The sequence below is a fragment of the Oratosquilla oratoria genome, chromosome 38, assembly GCF_046742065.1.
Source record: "Oratosquilla oratoria isolate Oo_2021 chromosome 38, ASM4674206v1, whole genome shotgun sequence".
In the NCBI taxonomy this organism is placed as follows: domain Eukaryota; kingdom Metazoa; phylum Arthropoda; class Malacostraca; order Stomatopoda; family Squillidae; genus Oratosquilla; species Oratosquilla oratoria.
Window position 1 is genome coordinate 32,554,887 of NC_134814.1, and position 11,039 is coordinate 32,565,925.

The following is an 11,039-nucleotide window of genomic DNA, read 5'->3' on the forward strand; positions in this document are numbered from 1 at the left end:
GTGTGTGTGTGTGTGTGTGTGTGTTTGTGTGTGTGTGTGTGTGTGTGTGTGTGTGTGTGTGTGTGTGTGTGTGTGTGTGTGTGTGTGTGTGTGTGTGTGTGTGTGTGTGTGTGTGTGTGTGTGTGTGTGTGTGTGTGTGTGTGTTTATGTGTGTGTAAGTCACTTTGGTCATGGGTAACTTGGACTTGTGATCAATAGGTACTATCCCCACGGCTGAGAGCTCAGAGCTCATGTTTGACTGATGTGTGGGTAATGCTGAGACCTGACACGCAAATACGCACCCAACTCCCCTCTTATGAGAGTTGGAGTAAGGACTCGCAGCCCAGCGATACTGATAATATATCAGCCCTAGACGGGATTTTATCTCAGTCTGCTGGGTTAACAGTATCACTGTTCCCTCAAGTCGTGTGTGTTTGCGTGTGTGCGTGTATCCAATTTTTTTGTGCATGTAGGTGTATGTGTATGAGACCACGCGCGCTTGTGTGTGTTTGTGTGACTGCACGTGTTCATGCGCGCGATGGAGGATGTGCTTACATGATCATGTTTTTGTTTGTAAGTACTCATATGAGTGTGCATGATGTTGCGCATGATTCTTCTTATACGCTTCTTGCATCTGCATATTGCACATATATGAGTGGGCCTGAGAGTCAATATCTGGGGTATAATCTATTTGTTTGGACGCGTAACAACATGCACTCAAATATTCTTGTTGACTGCATATGCTCCGTAGAGCACGTACATATGTTTCACATTTGCATACGGCATTAAGACATCCAAAAAAATAGCAAGAGTATATACAAACCTATTGTTCGCCTTGTGCTATAGCAAGAGGATTACAGGAAACATCGTACTGACATTCCCCGTTTGGTCGTGGTGGTTCTCGTCATTGCGATGGTGGTGCTGGATGTCGAAAGTTGGATATGAGCTTGTACGGCTGTACGTTACCGTAATATAGTGTTGAGTCGATTGTGTGGCTGTGAATACGAAGGGAATCTTACCAAAACATTACTATGGATCCGTGCCACAGCTAGTGAAAGGAATGCGTTGGGTTTTTGAACAGTGCAATGGCAGTAATATGTGGCCATACATTACCCCAATTGGCTCGTAGTTCCCCTGAGGTTGTTCGTTGTTTGTATTGGATTCATCTTTAGTTGTAGATAACAAAAAAAAAAAAAAAACTTTTCCTGTTAAATATCTCCACAGTTATAAGACCACATGCTCGTACCACCCATAATCTGACGCCGATATATAAAATCGTAAAATATCAATACTAATTCAATATACATTTGTAATGCAATGGACATCACACGAAAATTTACTCAAATTATAATGACTTTATTTAGTAGAGGCATTAGCATCACAAGTAATTTGCAATGATAACAAACAGAACTGAAACTGTAGTTACTTTACTGCCAACTAATACTGAAATTTTGGCATCTGGAAAACATAGTGCGAACTCTAGGGTGAGAGCCTCAAGTGTGACGTTTCACCTCGTTTAAGATTACGATACAGATTTCTATGTCGAATATAAGATTATTTAATCCAATAGTGGGTATATTTAAGAGATTTTTTTTGTTGTTCCTCGTAAACAGTATGATTTATCCACTCCATATCTACAAAGGCACATTACCAAAGGAAAGGAATTCACAGAGACCTAGAACGAATAAAGTTTTGGTGATTACTTAAGAAATTTGTCTAGAGACGTACATGTGTAAGGGTGAATCAAAACAAATATATAATTTTTATTTACTGGCTAACAAAGTTAACTATGTCTGCTATAAGAATGGAGGAGTAAATACCATTGTGATGAGCTCTTTAAGCTTAGCTAACATTTCACTAATGTTAGCCTTTCTATGTGAAGTCTATCTACGTATCTATATACCAAGAGATTGTCCCTCCCTTATAAGGGAAGTAACCAAGTCAAAGGCATCTACCTACTCCTATCCATTCCTCTTCCATTCACCACCCTTTCCTCACTCTCATCTTAGCTCCTCATGGATGATAGATCGTCCCTGAATCCCGCCCACTGCCCTGGTTCAGAATCAGAAACATTGTAGCAAGACATAGTACATCCACTGTAAGGCCACTTCACTTAATCAGTGACCCCCCCGCCCTCTCTCTCTGCGTCCCCTCATGTAGAAAAAGAAAAGATAATGAGAAATCCCTTCGGGATTTGTAAAAATATCATTCACTCGTAAGTAACCCCTATCCCCCTATCCCCCGTGCTTCCCTTACTTGCATAACAGTATCATCTATACACGGCCACTGATCCCTATCTCCTGCCTTCTTCATTCCTTACTCAGTAGACATTCCTCTCTTGCTCAACGCCCTCTTCAACCCACCCATCCATCTCATCCTCAGTCGTCTCCTCAAGTTTACTCCTTCCACCCTTGTTTTCTTGTTTTCCACGCTCTTTTACTAATCTTCCATTATTTATTCTTTCCATGTGTCCAACCATCCCAATAATCTCCCATCAGTACTATCTACCATCTCCTTTTCTACTCCCGATCTCCTCCTCACCTCCTCTTTTCCCACTCTATCCAACGTAGTAACCCATGCTAACTTCTCAGGCATTTCATCACATGGCTTCATCTTATGGCTTCACCAAAGAGGGTCTGGTGATATAATGGTGTGGATGCGGATGGTGCTATGAAGTCTATTCAACATGTATTTAAAAAAAATCGTGGCTAATATCAATATATCTGTGGTGAGTACGTTCGTCTATGTGTGAATATATGTATAAGTTTCCATTTGATCGTCTGTGTGAATGTTTTTTCCGCTCTGCTAGGCGCGGTTTTTGAGTGATTTCCATGAGAGTGACATTGACACGTATCATGATCATTTTGTTCTCGAACTTGCGATTTATCATGATTTGAATAGTCTCAAAAGCGCTTTTTGCAGTGCAAACACGAAAGTGCACCAAAATCGTGACTTTTTTGATTTTTTTATTAGATTCTAGCAACCGTAATTCATACCAACACAAAGTTAAAGCAAATCAACATAGCATTTCATTTTATATCGTTGTATATATAAGAATTTACATTGTACAACTTAAAACCTTCTTGGTGGGTTGATAAAATTGAAGCATCTCCCCCACCCTCAAAAAAATAATCTTAAATTGTCGGGATATCAACAACAAAAATACACCATCCAATACGTTTTGAGAAGCTGGTTGCGATAACAACTTGAGTTTTGTTTTTATCTCGGAAATCGAGTCTGCGAAGCATACAGTAGGCCCACGTTATAAACCAGCCCTCTAATTCATTATTATTTCTACAATGAAGAAATCATATCACCTCAGTCTCTTTTACTTTGCAGAAAATTTTTTCACTGTTTAGGTAATTAGTTTGATAAGGAAAACGTTTGTCAGAGTATTCTAAAAGCTGTAGCAAGGAAAAGATGGCGAGTTCTGAGGAGCACTCGTCAATTTCATTCAACCATGGAAAAGGGAAGGAAAGTCCAGTAGTCGTTAAAGTAGATGAGGCTCTTGTGATGTAGTGATATGTCGAGCAACGTAAACGAATTCGAAGAGATAGCAATAGAAGTAAGGTCTATTTTACGACTTCATCGAAAAGGTTATGAGACCTTACGGTTTCACCAAAGAGGGTCCGGTGATATGATGGCGTGAATACAGATAATGCTATGAATGGATGAACATTTTACATAACTAAAAAATTTAATGGATGACTGCCACAAAGAATGATTGACATTTGTTCAAAACTTGTCTAGATCTGTATTTTTCTTTGCATAGGGTAGTATGGGTCCGTAGTCCTTTTCCTCTTTACTTATAATTTACGGATAATAACGGAGAAAATTATCATATATATTAATGTACTGTATATACGGGCAGTAAGTCTTCTAATACACAAATTTTGTTAAAGGTGATGCTGTTTTCTGCATTAATAATTTTCTTGGAGATACTTTCTAAAGATCTCGCTAATCGCCGTGTAGCAGGGTCTACACTTTGTAGAACTCGTGCGTAGGTGGACATATTCTCCGATCCGGATTTCGGCTCAACTGAGCCTTCTTCAGGGAGTGTGTCAAATGTCATCAAAGTGCGATATTTGACCACGCGAAATTATTTGACTACGGGAGATCACATGATAGATTAAAATTATGCATAAATTATCTCCTCATGCTTCTGGCCTACCCTATGTTCTCATACTGGGTAGCGCTAGTAAATCAAGTGCCTGTATATTCAAGTTGGGTTTTTTATCCTTGATATAAAGGGCCTCGATTATCTTTAAATTTCTCGGGTCCATGCAGGTTTCCAAGATTTTCGTGTTCTGTTCTAATTCTTCTCGTGTAATGTGGTATCCATATGATGCCAAAGCATTGTTCTTTGGGGCTTCTGTGTATTTGTGTCCAACCAGTCTGGATTCCAGCTCCATAGTCGCCATGCCTAGGTACGAGGAAGGAAGGGCTTCGCAGTTTCCTTTTGTGCATTTATATTCGTATATGACATGAGACTTTTTTCAATTCATTCATTAGAACAGAACACGGAAATCTTGTCCACCTACGCTCGAGTTCTACAGAGTGTAGACCCTGCTACGCTGCGATTAGCGAGATCTTTAGAAAGTATCTCTAAGAAAATCATTCATGCAGAAAACAGTATCACCTTTAACAAAATTTGTATATATATTAATGAAAATGAGGACATTCGTATGAAAAGCAAGTAATACAGGAGAAAAAATTAGCCCATTGAAATCAGATAATACCAAGACATCTCTCTAGAAAATCTCTAAATTAGAATAAATAGTATACGAGTGATTCATTGGTTTTATTGTGATATAAGCACGATATGACAAACCTTGTATAGATTCAGTACCTACAAAAGGGGCGATTTTGTTCAGTTGTGAGTTGAACTTGAAACAAAGTAGTTGAATTTACTCATTGGTAAATTCAAAATAGTTGCATTCATTATAGATATATTTACTGGCAAGAGATCATATTCAACAAAGGGGCAGCCCAGTAAACAACAAAGATTAAAAAGAAAATCTGCTCGATATGACAAATTAGTGGCCATCATAAAAGAACAGTGATATAAATTTGTAATTGTTATGTAAAGTTAAGTACTTAGGATATTAAAGAATTAAGATTGCATTGAAATATGATTAGCCTACCTATATCAAGATATATTGTTAACTTTCTTTCATCCTTTTCAGCTTTTGTTTCTTAATCTTTTTCACTTTTTAGCTTCTTTACCTTATTCTGACTTCAAACTTTCCTTCTTTTCCTTTTTTTTCATTATTTCTTTCCTTCTTTTCTTTTTCATTCTTCTTATTTATTTATTTTTTCTTTCTTTATTCCTACCTTATTTTCTTAATTTTTCTCTTTCTTTTTTCTTTTCTTTCTTTCTACCTGTGTTAAGGTATATTGTTAATTTCCTTTCATTCTTTTCAGCTTTTGTTTCTTAATCTTTTTCACTTTTTAGCTTCTTTACCCTATTCTGACTTCAAACTTTCCTTCTTTTCCTCTTTTTTTTTGTTTCATTTTTTTTTGTCATTCTTTCCTTCTTTTCTTTTTCATTCTTCTTATTTATTTTATCTTTCTTTATTCCTACCTTATTTTTTCTCTTTATTTTTTCTTTCTTTCCTTCTCTATTTCTTCCTACCTGTGTCAAGGTATTTTGTTATTTTTTTCTTCATTCTTTTCAGCTTTTGTTTCTTAATCTTTATTACTTTTTAAATTCTTTGCCCTTTTTTGGGCTTCCTACTTTCCTTCGTTTCTTCTTCTTTTTCATTTTTTGCTACTATTGCTTTCCTTCTTTTCTTTATCATTCTTCTTATCAATTCTATTTTCTTCCATATTTCCTTTTTTTTCTGTTTTTTCTTTTCTCTTTCTTCTTTCTTTCTTTCTTTCTTTCTTTCTTTCTTTCTTTCTTTCTTTCTTTCTTTCTTTCTTTCTTTCATTCTTTCTTTCTTTCTTCCTTTCTTTCATTCCTTCTTTCTTTCATTCTTTCTTTCTTTCATTCTTTCTTTCTTTCTTTCTTTCTTTCTTTCTTTCTTTCTTTCTTTCTCTCTTCTTTCTTTCTTTCTTTCTTTCTTTCTTTCTCTCTTTCTTTCTTTCATTCTTCCTTTTTCTTTCTTTTCTTTCTTTCTTTCTTTCCTTCTTTCTTTCTTTCTTTCTTTCTTTCTTTCTTTCTTTCTTTCTTTATTTATTTCTTCTTTCTTTCTTTCTTTCCTTCTTTTCTTCTTTCCTTCTTTCCTTCTTTCCTTCTTTCCTTCTTTCCTTTTTTCCTTCTTTCCTTCTTTCCTTCTTTCCTTCTTTTCTTCTTTCCTTCTTTCCCTCTTTCCTTCTTTCCTTCTTTCCTTCTTTCCTTCTTTCCTTCTTTCCTTCTTACCTTCTTTCCTTCTTTCCTTCTTTCCTTCTTTCCTTCTTTCCTTCTTTCCTTCTTTCCTTCTTTCCTTCTTTCCTTCTTTCCTTCTTTCCTTCTTTCCTTCTTTCCTTCTTTCCTTCTTTCCTTACTTCTGTCTTCCTTCCTTCCTTCCTTCTTTCTTTCTTTCCTTCTTTCTTTTTTCTTTTTTTCTTTCTTTCTTTCTTTCTTTCTTTTTATCCCTTTCTTTCTTTCTTTCTTTCTTTCTTTCTTTCTTTCTTTCTTTCTTTCTTTCTTTCTTTCTTTCTTTTTTCTCCTTTCTTTTTTTTTCTTTCTTTTTTCTTTCTTTCTTTCTTTTTTCTCTTTCTTTCTTTCTTTCTTTCTTTCCGTCTTTCCTTTTCTTTTTCTTTCTCTGTTTCTATCTTTCATTCCGTCTTTCTTTTTTCTCTCTCTTTCATTCTTTTCTATTTCTTTTTTCTTTTTATATATCTCTTATGAAGGTATATTTACAACGTGCTGAAAAGCTCTAGTATAAGTCAGTGAAATGACACTGTTCAGATGAAACTTATGACACGCCAGACGTAGGGAGTAAGGAGTACAGGGATCTGATATGAAAAACAAGGTTATGATGGAGCAGTGCAGTAGTAAATGTGGTTTAGGACCAGATTCTGTGGAAGTAGGAGCAAGCTCATACGAGTGAATTAAACAGTCAGCACGAGATATTATCCAGTTTTGAATAAAACATCTAATGTAAGTTAGAATAAGATATCTAGAAGTTGTCGTCATATTATATCATACACACATATATCAAGGGCTTTTTCCCCTTTACAAGGGAGGTAGCCAAAAACAAAGGCATAATTCCATTCCCATTCATTTCAGAAGCAATGTAGTAAGACACAGCATATCCACAGTAAGGCCGGTTCATTTAATCCTCCCCTCCTCTCCGTCCTTTCATGTAGAAAAAGAAAAGATGGGGAGAATTCCTTTCGGACGGCGTCAAAATATCATCATATCAATGGGATTAAATGTGACGGCTCTAACCCGTTTACAATGTAGCCATACCCTTGGCAAATTGATATATCATTTAGCTTTTCAACAGAAAGTATTTGCTTTAGAAAGGGAGTAATTGTAAGATAACTAAACTTTTCATCTCTTACCCTAAGCTAAGTTAATTTGTTATTTATCAGAACAAATTTTGTTTAGAGTGTCACTGTAGTGAATGAGTTCAATAAGATATTTATATTTCCTTCAGCACGATGTCTTGCCCTAAGCTGAATAAAATCGCGTGATATTGGTCTCAACACGTGAGGAGTAACATCGTGGTGAAGGCGTTAACATGGTTGTGAATAATGGCCACGGCACTAAACTGCAACCAGAGACGTCACTTCAATTTCTGTCCTCGGATAGCCAAGGCAAGTGACTATCGAGATCTAGTGTAGTTCCTTTAATTAAGAAAAAAAAAACATAAAACAGAGGGTGACTGCATGAGACTATAAGCCCTAAACTAGGCAGTTGCACGCCCATTACCACCTACCTTCCCCATCCATAAAATTATTTAACCTTCTCTTAAAACAACTGATAGTTTCAGCGACTAATTCTTGCCTATTTCCTTCTTAAATCTAAATTTGTCCAGTTTAAATCCGATACCACGAGTCCTCCTCTGTTGTCTTCCTATGATGACCTTGTCTGCATCACCTTTATTAAAGTGCTTGATCCATTTGAACGTCTCTACAAGATCACCCAGCACTGCGCATTTCTAGAGTGTAGGTTATGGTACCTAGCCCTGTCCTTGTAAGGCAGCGTTTCCCAACCTTTTCCGACCATAGCACCCCCTGTTGTCATGTCTAAGCAATCCAACACCCCTATCTTGTTATTAGAAGGATAAAAGAAAGTGAAGTGTACTGCTTGATGATTTATTTTCTTGATTCCTTAGAACTGAAACAAATTGATAATATTGTTTGTAGAAGAAATAGGAACACCTTAGAAAAATAAGATAGCATGGAAAAAGTCAAATATGCGCAACTGGGTAATCAATGATACATATATCAATGTGATTTTTGTGTGCATCACTTCCCAGCAACCCAGGTTGGGAAACGCTGTTGTAAAGTAAACTTATGAGTCCATGTATAATTTTGGTCATTCTTCTCTGTACTGATATAAGTGAATTATCCATTCTATAGGACGGAGACCAAAACTGTACCGCATTGTCAAGGATGGGTCTAACTAACGCTAGATGGAGTTTGATAACTACCTCTACACTTTTATTCGTAACCGTTCTAGCAAGTCGTTTATATACATAATGAACAATAAGGGACCCAAAACTGGGCCCTGGGGGAATTCCACTAGTAACACTCCCCCATTTAGATTTTACACCATTTATGGTGACCCACTGTTTTCTTTCTCTGATCCATACTTTAATCCATTCAAACACTTTTCCTTCCATGCCATGGAATTTGAAAGCTTTGCTAAAGCCAAGGTAAATAGCATAGTAACTTTCATTGTTTTCTGATGCCTTGTAGACATTAGTGTAAAATAGTAGAAGATTAGTTACACATGACCTATTTTTGGTGAACCATGCTATGAGTGACGAATCAAATTATGTCTCTTGATGTAATCTCCGATTATATTAGCTATTATCATTTCAAGCATTTTACTTATAGCTAACGTCAAACTGCCTCTACTCTGCATAATTACTTAACCTGTCCGCAGAGACCTCGGCTGATTTTTTTACCTTTCGTGCTTTGTTTATAAAGATCCGGTAAGGAATCAACCGGCAGATATTTACCTGGCCCCTCATTTACTGATGTAAATTAACTCAAACTCTTACCAGGCAGCATAATTACACACATGACTGCATTACACAATAGCTCACTTACCTCTAAATACTTCCCACAACTTTTCAAGGTCTTCCATATTATCCTCATTCCCAAACCCCAGAAACCTACATCTACCCCCTTATCCTACCAACCTATCTTCCTTCTAGAGTATTTTGGTAAGGTATTTGATCATGTCTTCTGCCTTCACCTTATCGGGTACTTGAAGATGAATAATATGCTCAGAGATTCCCAGTTTGGTTTCCACCGGGGTACAATGCTTAAGACACCATCTCTATGATCACTCAGTGGGTACAAAGACCACAAGATGGTTGCCCTTGTAAGGTTACTTTGGTTTGTAAGGAAGGAAGAATGTATTCAACATTGTTTGGCATGAAGGCCTTAAATATAAATTATAGTTTGCCCTGCCATTTCCACAGTTGCTCTGCAACTACCTGGATGACATGACAATAAGAATAAAAAGATTGCAGCTGCCAATCCTGACCTTTTGCGCCTGAGGCTGGAGTGCCTCAGGGCTCTGTCCTTGACTCCACTCTCTACAATCTGTATACTAATGATCTGCCAAAGTAGGCTTAACCCCTCAACTGGGCACCTACTTTTTCATATGCAGACAACACTAGTCACATTAGTAGATACAAAACACCTGAGGGAGCTCTACATGCAGTAAAGAACATACTCGACGGGGGCACATGCATAAAGTTAACAGTGGCGTATGAAGACCAACACGTCAAAATACAAAGCTCTATACTTTCACTGTAGCAAAACCAACAAAACAATCATAAACACTCCTCTTAAGATAAACAACACTAACATCTCATTGAAGTACCACGACTGATTACTGGGTAACACATTAGAGACTGGCTTTATCTAGATTCCACATTTCCGAAAATTAAGAATTTGGACTACGACTGTGCTGGGTAGGCTAATACGCTTAAACCCTGCTACATAACCACCAAACGTCTATTGTGCCTAGCACTGATTAAGCCATTGGTGTGGCAATCACCGGTATCGAGCGAGATGACATTTCCCACAAACAATTAATCACAGCAGAAAGTTCAGAATGCCGCAGTCCGGTTCATCACGGCTTCGCGATGAATTTTAGAAGTTCGAAACCACTATATCGGACTGCAAACGTCCGTCCACTCAGCCACCAAAAACGCAAACTATACTCTGAACATCTAGAAAAACTGCACGCAAGACACGAATATCTAATCCGACACATCACACCGAGAATTCACGGTACAGATTATTTGTCTTCTGCTCATCTCACCCGACCGGTATAAACTAGAAATTGTGTGTAATCAGGTGAATATTAACAAGCAAGGTATTTGCCTTTACACACGGTAATTTTACATATGCCTCATACGAACAAAAATACGTTCACATGCACAGACTAGTACGCATGACTTTTCTCGTACAAAAATGTTATATAAAAGCTTCATTTGAGAACAACATGAATATGAGTATGGGAATGTATAAATTAGATATCTTTGTAGCATAAAATTGTTGACAGTGGCCGGGTCAAAACGTCCGGCAGTGCTAAGAGTACATATACATATACAGTACGTATACATATACATATACATATACATATACATATACATATACATATACATATACATATACATATACATATACATATACATATACATATGCATATACATATACATATACATATACATATATATATATACATATACATATACATATACATATACATATTCATATACATATGCATATACATATACATATACATATACATATACATATACATATACATATACATATACATATACATATACATATACATATATATATACATATACCAAGGCTTTTTCCACCTTACAAAGGAGGTAGACAAAAAGGAAAAGGCATAAAATCATTCCCAC